The sequence below is a fragment of the Trachemys scripta genome, chromosome 7 (genome assembly GCF_013100865.1).
Source record: "Trachemys scripta elegans isolate TJP31775 chromosome 7, CAS_Tse_1.0, whole genome shotgun sequence".
Classification (NCBI taxonomy): Eukaryota; Metazoa; Chordata; order Testudines; family Emydidae; genus Trachemys; species Trachemys scripta.
Window position 1 is genome coordinate 105472222 of NC_048304.1, and position 17470 is coordinate 105489691.

General features: G+C 46.7%; 1 long non-coding RNA gene across 16 annotated transcripts in view; it reads right to left on the minus strand.

Annotated features, from left to right (window-relative positions):
- Positions 1-215: 215 nt before the first annotated feature.
- The window catches only part of LOC117880695, a 48406-nt gene continuing 31151 nt past the window's right edge, over positions 216-17470 (minus strand). For 11 of the 16 annotated variants that reach the window (XR_004646582.1, XR_004646580.1, XR_004646587.1 and 8 more), the window contains 3 exons: positions 13874-13972; positions 12176-12312; positions 216-258 (listed from right to left, as the gene is read on the minus strand). This is a non-coding gene — a long non-coding RNA (uncharacterized LOC117880695). Of the gene's footprint in view, positions 259-12175; positions 12313-13873; positions 13976-15370; positions 15413-16815; positions 17037-17470 lie in introns of those variants that run through there. The other 5 variants (XR_004646584.1, XR_004646586.1, XR_004646593.1 and 2 more) reach the window with 3 other exon arrangements.

Consider the following 17470-nt stretch of genomic DNA (forward strand, 5'->3'; position numbering starts at 1 on the left):
GTTGGCTTTCCTGAAGCTCCACCAGACGCCTGAGCACGTCCGTTTGCTCCCCCATTAGCCTCAGCATTGCATCCTGCCTCTTCTCATCATGCTCATTTAATGCTTTCCTGGACTCTGCCACTGAATGCCTCCATGCAATCAGCTGTGTCCTATCAGTGCAGGAGGACTACATGTCATCGCGAGTGCATTTTTTTTGCCTTCTAATCTGCGATAACCTCAGGGACGGAGATGATAGGAGGAGCATAGAAACATTTGCACCTGCGGGGGGATAAAAAGGGAAAGTAAAATTTAAGATGATACATTTCTGAGAACAAAAGGGAGACTCTTTCACAATGAATCAAGCAATTCACAGCAGACAGCACATGTGCTTTAGGTACAAGATTGCATTTTGCCTTTTAAATTGAGCGCCTGCCAGTATGGTGACACATCACACATGGCTGGGCAACATAATTCAGTTTCTAGGCAGCCATGGTAAGCCAAAGGGTACGCGGGTTTGGCTTCTAACGCCTTCATAACATGTGGTAATGTTTTCACACCGCAGCACCCTCCTTTGCCATAGCAAGCAATGCCGGTTGGGTTTGCCATTTAAAAGGAGGGGCTGCAGTTTTTGGGTGGATGTGCAGCACACACCTCCTCCCATTCCTCTGCGTGGCTATTTGGGATGATCCCATCACCACTCCCCCCCGCCACGTGGCTATTCTCAGGGATGATCCCTTTTAGCCAAGCGCAAACAGCCCAGCATCTACGGGGTCCTTTTACTGTTCCCTTACAAAAATTCCCCTATTTCAACCATGTGACCATGAATGATATCACTCTCCTGAGGCTAACATAGAAAGATATAGACCGAACGTTACTTGAATGTGACCAAAACCTAGGACCATTCGCTGCCATGCTTTATGCTGCAATGATTCCAGACTACTTGCTACTGGCTTGGCATGGTAAAATGTCCTACCATGGAGGACGAAATAAGGCAGCCCTCCCCAGAAAACTTCTGCAAAGGCTTTCAGAGTACCTCCAGAAGAGCTTCATGGAGATGTCCCTGGAGGATTCCTGCTCCATCCCCAGACACGTTAACAGACTTTTCCAGTAGCTGTACTGGCCGTGAATGCATCCCAAGTCTTCCGGGCAAATCAAACATTAAACACAATTGCTTTTAAACCCTATACTGTAGTTACAAATGTGCACTCATCAGAGGTGCCTTCTCCGCCTTCAGGTTTGGGGATCCCGCCTTAGGAGGGTATTGGCTCCAGGGTGATGAAAAGGTCCTGGCTGCCAGGGAGAATGGATTCAATGCTTGCCTACTGCGCATTCTCCTCCTCCTCCTCTTCCTCATCCACAAAATCCTCCTCCATGTTGCATGAGACTCCCCCCTTGCAGGTGTCCACCGACAGTGGTGGGATAGTGGTAGGGTCCCCCCATAGAATGCTATGTAGCTGATCATAGAAGCAGCATGTATGGGGCTCTGACCCAGAGTGACCGTTTGACTCCTTTGTCTTTTGGTAGGCTTGCCTGAGCTTCTTGACTTTCATGTGGCACTGCTGTGTGTCCCTGTTGTAGCCTCTGTCCATCATGCCCTGTGCAATTTTGGCATATATATCAGCATTTCTTCTTTTTCATTGGAATTCTGCCTGCACAGATTCTTCTCCCCATACAGCAGTCGAATCCAGTGTCTCCTGTTCACTCCATGCTGGAGCTCGTTTGCGATTCTGGGGGGACTGCATGGTCACCTGTGCTGCTGAGCTCACCATGCTGACCAAACAGGAAATGAAATTCAAAAGTTCCCGGGTCTTTTCCTGTGTATCTGGCTAGTGCATTGGAGTTGAAAGTGCTGTCCAGAGCAGTCACATTCGAACACTCTGGGATAACTCCCGGAGGCCAATAACGTCGATTTGCGTCCGCACTACCTCAAATTCGACCCAGCAAGGTTGAATTTAGCGCTACTCCCCTCGCCGGGGAGGAGTACAGAAGTTGATTTTAAGAGCCCTTTAGGTCAACGGAATGGGGTTGCTTGTGTAGATGCATTCATTATAAAATCGACCTAACACAGCTAAATTCGACCTAACCCTGTAGTGTAGACCAGGGCTATAAAGCTTCCTATATTAATATACTCACTCCCTTCCTTGATAGCCTGGTGGTAAGAGACAAAGGACCAGCCTCATCTCTGGCATGCCAAAAGAGTCCTATGCTCCAGATTCCCCAATTATCGAGTGGAAGATGAAAAACTTAGGAGACGCTAGAGAGCTAGAAAGCTATAGAAAGACCCAAGAAAAACTAACCGAAAACCTAACTTAAAAACCAACTTAACAATATGGTGGTTTGCCCCTCTTTTAGAGCCTGAGCACTATGTGCCTACCTTCCATGTCCAAATTTAATTTCCTGACCCACAATATCAGGGGGTGCTTATGTAACCCACACACCGTCGGGGTGTGGCGTTCTGTCCCATCTAGTGGCACTGAGACCACTTAAAGAGAGAGATTAAATGAGTCTGCTCTGCAGCCTTAGCTAACAGCCAGTTGGCTTTTAGCTCATGCAGTAGAGGCTCATGCACTAAGCTCCAGGGGTCCCAGGTTCGATCCCGCCCACCAACGACCAGGGTCTGTTGGCGTTACACTTACTCTATAGGCTGGCATATCTATACGTATTAATGCCAAGTAGCTCATTCTCACTTCTGTTATTTCTGCCTGGTTGGTGGTGATTTCCATTTTCTTTGTGGTGTACCTTGTAAGTTTACTGGGGGAACTTGGCTGGCCACTTATCTATGCAAAAGGCCACAAACATATGTATGATAATTAGCTTTAGCTCATACAGGATGTGGCCTGTACAGTCCTTGCATTACTGCCCAAAACACTGTAATACAAAGCTATAAATCTATTATCTATTATAATAAAACAAACAACAAACCAATAAGAAAGGATATAATAAAGGAAGCAAGCAGGGCTACAATATAAAAAAAGCCAACATAAGCATGTCTGGACAAAATTAGAAAGGTCAAGGCACAAAATGAGATTAAACTAGCTGGGGACAAAAAGGGTAACAAGAAAACATTTTACAAATACATTAGAAGCAAGAAGACAACCCAGGAGACATAGTAAGCTCATTATTCAATGAGAAAGGAAAGAAAATAAAGAAAACACAACAATGTTAAATGCCTTTTTTGTTTCAGCTTTCACCAAAAAGCTTAGCAGTGAATGGACTAAGATAGTGAAGATCTGAGTCTACAATAGGGAAAGAAACAGTTTAAGAAGTATGTAGACAAGTTAGATGTCTTCAAGTCATGAGGGTCTAATGAAATACATCCAAGAATACTTAAAGAACTGGCTGAAGAGATTGTGAGCCATCAGCAATTCATCTTTGAGAACTCATGGAGACAGGAGAGATCCCAGAGAATGGGAATGGGGCAAATATATAGTACTTATCTATAAAAAGCGGGGAAAGGTCAAGGACAATCCAAGAAATTATAGACTAGTCAGCTTAACTTTGGTGCCCAGAAAGATAATGGAGCAAATACCTGAACAGTCACTCTGTAGCGTCTAGAAGATAATAAGGTGATAAGTAACAGTCAACATGGATTTGTTAAGAACAAATAATATAAATCCAACCTAATATCCTCATTTGACAGGGTAACAAGATTTGTGGATGGGCGGAAGCAGTATATGTGACTTTCTTATAAGCAACTAGGGAACTATAGCCCAGATGAACTGACTATATGGTGGATGCATAACTGGTTGGAAAACCATATTCAGAAAGTAGTTATCAATGGTTCAGAGTCAAGCTGGAAGGGCATATGGAGTGGGGTCCCAAAGGAATCTGTCCTAGGTCTGGTTTTAGTCAATATGTTCATAAATGATTTGGATAATAGCATAGAGAGTACACTTATAAAGTCTGTGAATAATACTTAACTGGGAGGGATTGCAAGCACTTTGGAAGACAGGATTAGAATTCAAAATTATTTTGACAAACTGGAGAAATAGTCTGAAATAAATTGGATGAAGTTCAACAAGGACAAATGCAAAGTACTACACTTAGGAAGGAATAATCAATTGCATAAATACAAAATGGGAAATAACTGTGTAGGAAAGAGTACCGCAGAAAAGGATCTGGGAGTTATAGTGACTCACAAACTAAATATGAGTCAACAATTTAATACTGTTGCAAAGAAAGCGAACATCATTCAGGGAATTTTTAACAGGCGTGATATAAACAGGAAACAAAAAGTAATTCTTGCACTCCACACAACACTGATAAGGCTTCAGCTGGACTACTGTGTCCAGTTCTGGGCAACACATTTCAGGAAAGATGTGGACAAACTGAAGAAAGTCCAGAGGAGAGCAACAAAAATTATTAAAGGTCTAAAAAATATGACCCATGTGGAAAGATTGAAAAAATTTGGTTTTAGTCTGGAGAAGTGAAGACTGAGGAGAGACATGATAACAGTCTTCGAGTATATAAAAGGGTGTTATAAGGAGAAGGGTGATACATTTGTTCTCCTTAACCACCGAGGACAGGTCAGGAAGTAATGGGGCTTAAATTGCAGCAAGACAGATTTAGGTTAGACATTAGGAGAAACTTCCTAAGTGTAAGGTGGTTAAGTATTGGAATGAATTACCTAGGAAGGTTGTGGAATCTCCATCATTGCAGTTTTAAGAACAGGTTAGACAAACACCTGTCAAGGATTGTCTATATAATACTTTGTCCTGTCTCAGTGCAGGGGACTGGACTAGGTAATCTATTAAGATCCTTTCCAGTCATACATTTCTATTATTTCTATGATTGCTACATGTTGCACATAATGCCTGAGAGCTTCGATCAGCTAAAGACAAGTTTGTGTCAGCTTGAGGGTACATTAAGGGAAAAAACAAGTTACTAAATTGCTTCCTTCTATACCAATATGGGACATTAGGATGAGATGGAATTGTCTCAGCCAGAGTGCAAGGATTCCATACAGTTAGTGATGCATAACCACAGATTTCTCAGTTACTCATTTCCCTTCACTCTATTTAATACTAGCTGTCAGCCAGAGTGTAGTGATTAGGCAACTCACACCCACAACCAATCACAATGCAGACATTTGTATAATCACCATATGGTTATTTCTCAGTAACCAAGTTGTGAATATGCAAAGCTCCCTATTCTGACTGGCTACTATAATCGTTCTGTTCCAACCATCTTTTTACTCAGAATTTTCAAGCTGTTTGCCTGCAACAAAGACTGACAACTAAACTAATATGCTTAGATGAAAGAGAAGAAAAAGATACCAGCCATAAACCAAAGAAAATGAGGTTGTTGACACTATAGTATTGAGAGGGAAACAGTTTTAAAAAAGGTTTGAAGACAGTTTGATTCACTTTCCTCCTTTCCTTCCTCTTGGGTCATCAAGGCTCTTGCCACCAGTGTCCTTCATATGTCTGTGTTTCACATATTGGGAAAATCCCTCTCTCCTTCCTCATTCACTTTTAAACAAAAAAATACTGCATTCTAGCTAGAACTTGAAGAATTTGCCAGATGCCTACTACTCAGAGGACTTACTCTGCAAGACAGAGATTGATGGTCAGCTAGTGAAGTCTAGGGGCAATGTCCTGGCTAAAAGACCAATCTCCCTCACCTGCAGCTGTTGGGAAAGGAGACAGGGCAGGGTTTCCCTCAAGGTTGCTGTGCCAGGGACTTACTGTCTTTATCAGCAAACTTCAGATTTATCAAACTCCTCTTTAACTGCTGAAGGAGAAAAGATCTCCTCCTCCTCAAACACTAGTCTCGCAACTATTGAGGAGGAAATAAACACTCCCTATGCTCCACCCTCATGGCCTCAAGGGGAGTTGTTTTTGCTATTCTAACCTTCAGTCAGGCTCTATTTTTGGACTGTTCTTGGAGAATATCCTGCAGGAGAGAGTTTTAAAACCACATTTCCCCCCTCCTTTCCCAGGCATCTGCTCTCAAAAGTTCCTCTAACTGATGGCTCGGGCATGGACCATCAGATCCTTCCCTCTTGCCTCCAATCTTTACTGCTTGGTAATACAACTGAACTGGAAAAATAAGAGACTATCTCAAGCCAAGGGGCACCAGATTAATCAGGACAGGGGACAAGGGAGAGCAGAGGAGCAATCAGGGTGGGGAAAGCTAAACAATCTTCAACTTTACCTCCCCAGTGTATGTATGCTCCTGTGGGGAAAGCAATGACAGAAAAGCCAGTCACTTTCCCTCCTTTTTCAGAAGGCAGTCAGATGTAGGAGCAGCTCACATGTAGGCTCTAGCAGCAGCCTACTGGCCTAAGAATTTTCTCCTTTTTCACCCACCACAGGATCTGCTACAAAAGCACAAGCAGTGCATGTCCATGGAACCAGCAATGTAGGCTCCTGATCGCTTCAAGCAACATGTAACCCACTAGGGAAGGGGACAGGGGAGAGAAAAAAATTGTTTAAAAAAAGACAACAAAGAACCAAAGGAGATCAAGAGTTAGAAAACTGATATAATGTCAGCTATGCAGAGATGAGGCTTAAGGGGATACTTGGCTATCACCATTGGAGCACTGGTTTAGAACATTTTAATACACAATACATTATTCTTAGTATTCTTGTTCGTCCACTGAAATAGAAGGAAAGGAAGTTGGCACAATCACATAACAATAGGGCATCTCAACTCATTGGTTCTTTAAGACCAGAATGACCAGGGATTCCTAGAGGCCTTTCTCAGCTGGACAGACATTCTACAGGCAAAGGATTCTGGGGTTCATTGTCAACAGAGAAGTAACATACATAGATACATAAATAGGCCAGCAGGTGCTGGAATCCAGAGTCTGCCTACAATTTGGAGACTTCATGAGTTGGGAGTATCTTCCCATCCCAGATGGCCAGCACAGCATAGATCACTGCAATTGCTCTATGCAGGTTTGTCACAGCAAAATGACAATGAAGGAAAAAGAAGGAGAGGTGGAGAAAAAAGGGAGAGAGTCAAGGAAAAGAAAGAGAGAGGAATCAGAAGATAAAGGACTACAAGAAGGGAAGTTAGAAGCCAAAAATAAAGCAGAAGGGAAAGATAGGGAAAGCAATAGAGAAAGCCTTCCCTGATTTCTTTAAAGGTCAATGACAAAAAGCATAGCCATTAGAAAAGCTGATAAAATAATGTGAACTGTCTGGGGAGGCCTGAAACATCTCCATAAAGGTAAAACAAATAAATCTGCAACTGACCAGAGACAAAATAGTGTAAGGAACAAATTAAAATCCATAAACTAGCTATAACATAGGGGGAAAATCAGGACATAGGAGTCTAGACTCCCTTCAGGTATGGGCAGCCATCAAGCTCACCTCCTTTTCGCTATACTACAATACCACCATCCACCAAGAATCAACCAAACATGCCACTACCTCAGTGGCAGAGTGATGACAGCGTTTTGAGGCTACCTTGATGTTAAATCCTCAAGCTTCTGTTAATTTACATGTTTAAAAATGTTGCATTATGAAAACATTGAAAGGAACAAGAAAATTCTGTTACATCGCTGGCAGTTACATCACTACTCAGAGAGCGCTGAAGGGAAACCACTGTTGTGTGTCAAACTGTCAGCTGCCTGTGCAATAGCGGCGTTCACACTTGTGGCACTTGCAGTGGTATTCAGAGCAGTGCACTCTGGGCAGCTATCCCACAGAGCACCTCTTTCTCTTCTGCCGCTAAGACTTGTGGGAAGGTGGAGGGGGGTTGCGGGGCATCCTGGGTCCTGTCCCAATGCCCCATGATGCATTGCTTTGCATCCTAGCGATCCCTGTGCTTCCATCCGCATTTGGCGCCATCTTTCAATGGTTTGTGTACTGCGTGCTCTGCCTCTTCGGTCTGCAGAAATGGATCCCGCACTGTTGACCAATATGCTGCTTGCTCTCCCTAACACATCATGAGTGGCAGTGGAGTTATTCCTTAAGCTACAAAGGCAAGAGGAGTGCGACATGGATCTCACCACATGTAGTAGCTATGACACGAGATTGCTTGTGGCATTCACAGAGGTTCTGACCACAGTGGAACACTGCTTTTGGGCTCGGGAAACAAGCACTGAGTGGTGGGATCATATCATCGTGCACGTCTGGGATGATGACCAGTGGCTGCAGAACTTTTGGATGAGGAAAGCCACATTCATGGGACTGTGTGATGAGCTCGCCCCAGCCCTGCGGCGGAAAGACACAAGAATGAGAGCTGCCCTGTTGTTGGAGGAGTACATGGTGATTGCACTATGGAAGCTGGCTACTTCAGATGGCTACTGATATGTTGCAAAACAGTTCGAAGTGGGAAAGTTGACCGTTGGACTCGTGTTGACGGCAGCATGGAGGGCCATTAATTGCATCCTGCTCCGAAAGACCGTGACTCTGGGCAATTTGCGTGATATTGTGGATGGCTTTGCACAAATGGGCTTCCCTAACTGCAGGGGGGCGATAAATGGCACGCATATTCCAATTCTGGCACCAGACCATCTAGCCACTGAGTACGTTAATTGGAAGGGGTATTTCTCAATGGTTCTCCAGGCACTTGTGGATCACTGTGGGCATTTCACAGACATTATTGCAGGCTGGTCTGGAAAGGTGCATGACTCACACATCTTTCGGAACACTGGCCTGTTCAGGAAGCTGCAAGCAGAGACTTTCTTCCCGGACTAGAAAATCACCATAGGGGAAGTTGAAATGTCCATTGTGATCCTGGGAGACCCTGCCTACCCCTTAATGCCATGACGGCAGAGTGGCGCGGGAAAGTTACCCTTAAATGGGGCAAGAAACAAAGCAGCTCTGCCAAAGAACCTGCGGCAGCAGATTGCCCATTATCTCCATGAGAGAGATCTTCGTGGAGCTCTCTGAGACAGATTCCCGTGAAGTGAGGGAGTCAATCAACACCCTGTTCCGCCACTCAGACAAGGCATGTGGTGGTATGCGCATCATACAGACACAAGCCTGCTTTCTGCAACCATCCTGCCCCCAATAACTCGCTTCAGCGATTCCCAAAATCAAAGCCACTTACCAGGGGCCTCCTCTCCAGTTTGCACTTTTCCAAGCTCTGACAGCTGTGACTGGCTAGCCTCCTCCGGGGTAGAGAAGAGCTCCTAGCTGCATGCATCTCTGACCTCCGAGTCGTCCTCTGCCTCTGGGTCCCTCTCTCCCATCCACATCCTCATCCAGATTTCCTCCTCCTGGCTTGGTCCACTCTCAACTGGCACATGAGCCACCAAAGTATCCACAGTGGCCTTCACAGTGGAGATGGGGTCGCCCCCCGAGTATCGCATCCAGCTCTTTGTAGAACCGGCAGCTCATGGGCGCAGCACTGGAGCGGGGGTTTGCCTCCCGTGCCTTGTCATAGGCATTCCACAGCTCCTTCACTTTGACCCTGCACTGCAGTGTGTCCCAGTCATGACCCCTCTCTGTCATGCATCGTGAAATCTGTCCATAGGTAACATATTTCCTATGGCTGGAGTGCAGCTGGGACTGGACAGCCTCCTCTCCCCAAATGCTGATGAGGTCCAGCAGCTTGGCATTGCTCCAAGCGGGGGATCGCCTGGTGTGTGGAGCAGGCATGGTCACCTGGAAAATGCGCTGAGACCACTGCACACATCACCGAGCAAACAGGAAGGGGACTTTCAAAATTCCCAAGGAATTTAAGGGGTGAGGTTCACAGTTGGTCACCTGAGAGCAGGGCAGTAGAGTTCAATCCGATGACCAGAGAGGCTAGAACAGGCATTGTGGGACACCTCCCGGAGGCCAATTGCAGCGCTGTAATCGACAAGGATGTTGTCGGAGTGGCTTTTTTACAGCGCTGCAACTGCGCAGTTTCTGCACGCTAAGTAGTTTGGCAGTGTGTACACCTTGGAATTACACTACAGAAAGCTGCTTTACTGCACAGAAACTTGCCAGTGTAGACAAGCTTAAGAGTAGAGTGGTCAGTGGTATGAAAAGAGAGTCAAAGGGGTGAAACACAGAAACCCTAATAGCTTGGAAAGCCAAAGTCAGCTAGAGCAGGCTGCTAGGAAACACTAAGTATTTGTAGAACTGTAAGGCCTTATGTCTAGAAATATAATGAAAGCAGAGTTTTGGAGTTTTTGCAAACATTTGCATATAGAAGACAAAAGAGGTTAATTTGTGTCTTAAGCGCCTTGCAAAGTACTATGACTTTTGACAAATCCGGAACCCTTTTTTCCGGGCTTCTGCAATGTAGGGTTGGCAGTTCTCTAATTCAAATGGTTCACCAGATGTGAGCAATCTGCTGTAACAGATATTAAAAGAAGTTTCACAACAGCCATCTCTGAGTGCAAGGCAACTTCTGCATTTAAACAACTAGTTTAGTCCTCAGGTTCTCCTGTCTTGGGTATGTGGGAACTACAGCAAGACAATTTCATTTCATGGTAAAATAATAGAGGTGCCAGGTACAGATCTATTGTATCCCATTTCAAATGTAGACTTCACTCCAGCAGCAACTCTTGAGTATGGAAAGTAGCACAATGTTTCAGACTCCTCTGAGTTTCTGTTCCGGCTTTTGTCTCGATTCCCTAGCTACACTATGTTGTCTGAATTTGTTGACTACTCTGGATAAACATATCAATTAAATAATCCCAATCAGATTAACAAAGAGCTGTCTCCCCTAGCTAGTACATAGGAGAACACAACCATAAATAGATCTTCAGTACAAATATCTATCCGCTCAAACTGAATTCATGTATTTGAACTTGAAGAAGTGGCAACATGTTGGAAAAGAAAAAGAAATCTTGTGACCCAAGAGTTTTCAGAATTAGTAGCTCAAGAAATATAATCCTCTATAAAATACTACACATCTCTCATGTACAGTGAAAATTGTGATACACAGGACCCTTTATTAAGTTGTCTATAACTTCACATATATCCTCTTCTACAGGATTTTCAGCCATTTCTGCACGGAGTATAATTGTTCCATGGCAATACTTCTCCCAGTCTCCATTTATAAATTCATAAAATGTTCCAGACTAAAAAGACATCCTACAATGGATATAACTACCTGCTTTCAAACTATTCTAAACCAGTCGATTCACTTCTCCTTCCTCTCAGCAGGAACCTTACACATAGTGCCAAATAACAGCAGCTATAAGTCTTTGAGGGTTAAAGCATTACTTTATCTTTAAAAATCCCATTTTAAAATCTGCTTTAGGTGTAAACGAAAGAGAAGTTGGAGGACTCATCCTGGTCCCTAGTGGATATCTATTTACTTCTCAAAATCCTCACATAGGGCCTGACCGGAAGCTAAATTGAAGTCAATAGAAAGACTCCCAGTGATTTCACTGGGCTTTGGCTCAGGACCAAAAAGACCAGTCCCAAAAAGTGTCAAGGATGCTCAATGTCCTGTTGACAAAAGAGTTGCTATAATGCAGCCACCTCCAGGATGAGTAGCAGCAGCTAACTCACTTCCCACAGCACAGCTGTTTAGAGGAAGAAAGTGAAGAAATATACTGTATCATGAAACTGTAGGGGAAATGTAGTTTGAAGATTGTAATTCCCCATACTGAATTCTTCCAAAACAAAACTATTATGCTTCATTATTAAGAATATTTAGCACTTACATAGCATTTTACTTTTTCAAAGGGTTTCATAAATGTTATCTAATGCCACACTCTTATGACATTAATATTATTATTAATATATTCAGAAGGGGAGAGGGACACAAGACAGTTAAGTGACCTGAGGTCCAACTGAGTCAATGGGTATGTATGTACTGCAGACTTAGCTTGGCTTTTACCTGGGTTTTAGCCAAACCCCCTTACCATCCACACACAAAAACCTTTAACCTCAGTTTCTATTTGCTTTGAATTTGGTGAGCTTGCCCAGCTGGGGGTATAGGTTAAAGAATGGGTTTCACTTTAACATGGGCTCCAACCTGCTTACTTTTCAGTGAGGACACAGTTTATAACCAACGGAATTATCATTATGGAAGATATTACAAGCTGTGGGTTGGCCTTGGCTTCAGTTGAGGGCAGAAGCCATGCCATTTCCCTGGCTCTCTTCATCCCCCCACACCATGTGTAATCTAAGAGGTATTCCAAGCCGGGGGGGGGGGGCGGAATTCAACTTGTAATTAGTGATTTAGTGACTTAACAGGTTGCTGCTAACACATTTATTCAAAGCTGGAATTACATACTTAGCAAGCATGAATGCAATAGTAAATATATATACACACATGCACACTTACACACCTGTTATACCAGTAGTCACATTAAAGCAGTGTCCTATACAGAATGTATTATCAATCCCACTGGCTGAATTATGTAGGAAAGTCCCTTGGTGCTAGCAGTGCTTGATCTTCTGGTGCTCTCGGTTCACAGCATGCTATCTGGAAAGAGGAAGAGGTGCATGTGAGGGAGAAAAGGCAAATCTGTTGTTACAAAGTTCTGCATCCTGTTTATGTTTGCCCAATTTCTTCCCCACTCCTGGCTGATGATGCTTGAGAATTTTTTGAACAAAAGGAGCTCAAGGCAGTCAGAGGAATTCCTGGGCTGGGCAACCTTCCCATGTCCACCCCTATAGCTTACTAGCCCTATCCTGGGACCAACAACTACACTGCAAATAAAATAACTCCTTGATATGTATAAACCAGGAGTCTCAAACTCAAATGAGCAGGAGGGCCACATGAGGACTAGTTCATTGGCCCGAGGGCCGCATCACTGACACACACCCCCTCGCTGTCCTTGGCCCAGCCCCCACTCCACCCTTCCATGAGGCCCCGCCCTGCCCCGCCTCTTCCCACCCCTTCTCCACCCCCATTCCAACCCCTTCCCTGAAGTCCCCACCCCAACTCTGCCCCCTCCCTGCCCCCAGAGGGAGAAGGAGGGGTGTGGCAGGGGGCTCAGGGCAGGGAGTGCAGGAGGTGTGCAGGGTGTGGCAGAGGGCTCAGGGCAGGGAGTTGGGGTGTGGTGTGCAGGAGGGAGTGCAGGGCAGGGAGTTGGGGTGTAGGGTGCAGGAGGGAGTGCAGGGTGTGGCAGAGGGTTGGGGTTCAGGCAGGGGGCTCAGGGCAAGGGGTTGGGGTGCAGAAGGGGGTTGGGGTTCAGGCAGGGGGCTCAGGGCAGGGAGTTGGGGTGCAGAAGGGGTGTGGGATGCAGCAGGGGGCTCAGGGCAGGGGATTGGGGTGCAGGCAGCGGGTTCAGGGCAGGGATTTGGGGGGCGGGGTGCAGGAGGGCTTCGGGCTCTGGCCCGGAGCCACTTACCTAAAGCAGCTCCGGGGTGGCAGTGGCACACACTGAGGACAGGGCAGGCTGCCTGCCGGCCCTGGCCCCACCCCACTCCGCTCCACGAAGCAGCTGGATCCATGTCCCTGCGGCCCCTGGGGGTGGGGAGACAGAGCTTGCCACTCCTCTAGGTACCTCACCCGAAGCTCCCATTGGCCGCGGTTCCCCGTTCCCGGCCAATGGGAGCTGTGGGAGGGCGGTGCCTGGAAACCAGGGCAACACATGGAGCCCTCTGCTGCCCCCCACCCCAGCCCCGCGACCGCAGGGACGTGATGCCAGCCGCTTCAAGGAGCGGCGCAGGGTTCGAAAGGGGCAATCCCGTGGGCATAGTTTGCCCACCCATGGCCTGGAGGTAGGCTGGGGGGGGATGGGCGCGGGGCGCTTGGCGGGCCGCATGAAATAGCCCCACGGGCCGCATGCGACCCATGGGCCGTGTGTTTGAGACCCCTGGTATAAACAGTCTTCTATCAAAGAGCTGGAAAAATTGTTTCCTCTTCCAATTTGGGATCTCTGGCAGATTAATGTCCTCCAGTGCTACTGGTGCCTGAAATATTGTTAAGACCTTAACTGCTAACAGGCCCCTAGTCTTTTGGCCCTGCCCTCTTCTGCCCCCAGCCATGCCCATTAAGCTTTTCTCAAGATTTTTAAAATAAATTAAATATGAAATACCTGCCATAATTTCTGTGGACCTGAGATGCAACTGGCAGATGTACAGAGATGAAATGAAGGCATATCAAGCAAAAGCACATAGAAGTATTAACTTGTGGTCTGCTGTAACACAAAACATAAAGAGGGAAACATGTTTCTTTCTTTCCTTGGTCAAAAATAGAATATACTTTTTCATTGTGATCCACCTCTAACGGGTCGATTTAGCCATCCACGCCTCCCAGCTCTTGAACCAGAGGGGGGAAGAAAAAGGTTCATGGATAACCTGCTGCTAGAAATGCATGACGACTTTCGACACAGGTTGGACAGGCACCTTGAGTTTCAGCAGAAACAACTGCAGCAAGACAAGGAGAGGAAGGAAAAACTGGTCACAGAGTACCTTGAGCATGACCAAAGCACCAGAGGGAGCTATTTTAGTGGTTGCTCTCCCTGTTGGCCAGTAAGCTGCAGATACAAGCACCAGTGTGGACTTTCTTTCACACTACCATGTCCTGCAGCCAATGCATGCACTGGCCAATTCTGGGGTGGACTGGGTTATGCATCAGTCCATGCAGTCAACCCTTGTGACTTCATCAGGTAAAAAAAAAACGTGATCAACTGACAATGTGCATTTCCATTACCAGTGAAATTTCACTGAATGGCGTCACTGCTACTACACTTAGCACTTTTTGATTTTGTGGCAATTTTCACACTTTACTTGTTGGCAACTGTGCTGCCTGCATTGGTTCCTGCTGTATTTTATTTATTACTTTAATACTATATAATTTTTATAATAAAGTGCTTGGTTCTACACTACATCGATATGCAAGTGCTTTGGAGGCAAGGAAAAGGCAGAAAGATTTATCCAAAGATTTTAATAGGTCATTCAGAATCACATAAAAGCAATAACAAATTGATAAATTGGTGTGTGTACTAAAACACCACATTGTGTCAGATTTCCCATGCATCTCTCCCTGCAACACAAGGATGTGGTGTAGTAGTTCCGGGGTGGGGCTCGTCCCTTCCTGGGGCGCCTGGGAGCCAGGCCGCCCCGCTACAAAGCGAATAACAGTTCAGGGCTCAGGCCCTTGGGCAGGGGCTGAGCACACAATTAACAGTTCAGGGCTCAGGCCTTTGGGCAGGGGCTGAGCACACAAGTAACAGCCCCGGCCCTGGATCAGGGCGGGGCAGCAAACCAATAGTCAATCAGCAGCCCAGGCCTTGTAGTAGAGGCTGGGTCAGTTTGGGTTAGCCCAGGCTCTAGGTCAGGGCAGGGCAGCAAACAAATAGTCTGTCAGAGGCCCAGGCCCTGTAGCCCAGGAGGAGGAGGAGAGACTGCCACCCGGCGTGGGGTGGCAGGGGGGAACACAGGCCCACCCACTCCACTGTGTTCCAGCCCGGGGCCCTATCCACAGCAGTTCGTCTGCCGCGCAGTCAGTGAGGATCCTGACTGCAACACACTGACATGGGTTCGGGGTCTGCTATCCCCGGGCCACTTCCCATCTCCTCCTCCATGGGTACCTGTTCCTCCTGAGTTTCGTTTGCCGTGTCCCAGATCATGGGCTCCTCCGGGCCCCGAGCACCAGGTAGGTTTGTCGCTCCCTCTGGGCCCTCGGCGGGGGGAAGCTCAGACCGCTCCTCAGGATACCGGGCTCTCGGCAGGCTCGGCCAGTCCTCCTCAGGATACCGGGCTCTCGGCAGGCTCAGGCCCGCGGGAGCTCAGGCACCCGCGTCTGTCCTCTCCCACTGCCGACCAGCTACTGAGCGCTGTGGCTTGGCCTTTATACTTCCTGTCCCGCCCCTTGACTTCTGGGGGGCGGGGACAGGCGGAGGTGGGTCCGCCCACTCTGGCGGCTGTTCTGGCTCGTCCCTTCCAGGGGCGCCTGGGAGCCAGGCCGCCCCGCTACATGTGGGCACACAAGACATCACTTAATTCCTTTGCTCTCCTGGATCCATCCCCAGTAATGACAGGTTTCTGGTTACCTGTATCAGGCCTTCAAGCCAGCCATGTCTTGAACCCATTCCTGGTGAAAGCTCTCCTATTTATCCTCACAATTGCTGTGTAGTGTGCAGCATGCCTCAATAATAAAAATGACAGTGGGCACATTAGCATCTGAACAGGTTTGTAGGCAGTGCCATCTTGCCACCAGTCAGCCAAATAAACATTTTACCACCTTCCTGAAACTGCTCAGGATTAAATTAAGTAATTAAACTTTCTTCTGAAAGGTGCTCTGACATCAGGGTAGGGTTTCATAAGATAGGACAGTAGAGGATAGGTTGCGTTCTCTAAAATAACAGTGGGCATAGAAACCCCTTTAATAAGCATATTATTTGGAGGGAATAAGGTCCCTTCTTGTCCAAACAGATAAACGCCAGATCTGCTGAACACCCAGGCATCATGCTTCTTAACAGTGGATAGTGTTCATGAACCTGCCTTTACAGCTGACCAAAGCCTGAAGAATGAACAAGTTGTATCCTCTCTGGCTGACATATCCATATGCTCCTTGTGAGAGGCAAACAATGAGCACATGTGTTCCATCAGTGGTCACAAGGCAGTTGGGGAACCCCATTCTCTCAAAGCCAACTATTATTTCAGGAACAAATGTCAATAATCAATAATCACTTCACAAACCTCCACCACCACTGCACCAACAGCTGACTTGCCAACACCAAAGTGGTTTGCCACTGACCAATAGCAGTCTGGGGTAGCCAGAGTACAGATGGCAATAGCAACCTGCTTCTGGACTGGTCTGGCCTCTCTCATCTGTGTGTCCTAACACTGAAGGGTGAGGGCAAGCTCCTCACACCGCTCCATGAAGGTGGCCTTCCTCATGCAAGAGTTCTGGAGCCACTGCTGGTCATCCCAGGTCTGCTTGATGATGTAGTCCCACCACACGGTGCTTGTGATCCTGTGCCAGAACTCCCAGTCAGCATAGGGGGAATCCACAGCAATTGCAACTACTCACCTGTCTCCACTCAGCCATGTTAATATCCAGTGTGCGTGATCTCCTCACCAAGACTGACTGCTGCTGCCTTCTGAGGGCAGCAAGCCGCTGACAAAATGCCCACTACCATGTCTCCGATCCTTTGTCTGCATCCTGGTGTGTTAACAGAGCAACTAAAACCAGGAACAGTTCATCACAAGAACATAAGAACGGTCATACTGGGTCAGACCAAAGGTCCATCTAGCTCAGTATCCTGTCTTCTGACAGTGGCCAATGCCAGGTGCCCCAAAGGGAATGAACAGAACAGGTAATCATCAGGGCTGTCCTTAGGCATATGGCTGCGTAGGGCACCTGAAAATTCAGGGCACCCGCATCCCTGGGTTTTGGAGTGTCCACCCTCCCACCTCTCCCTATCCCTGTCTGACCCTTCCTGCAGGCTCCCACCACAGCTGGCTGGTGCAGTCTGGTGAGTCTTCCTCCAGAGGGGATCTAGTACTTAAAAGTGAAAAAGTCTTCCAGCCTGCCAGACCTACTAGCACAGCACTGAAACTTTTAAAGAGCCGTTCAAGTGGTAATGAAGCCATTTAACAGGCATTTGCACTCCCCACCCCCCAGGTATATACTGTCAGTTTCTGAATTTACTGACAAAAACAGTTGTGCATTAATGTAATATTTA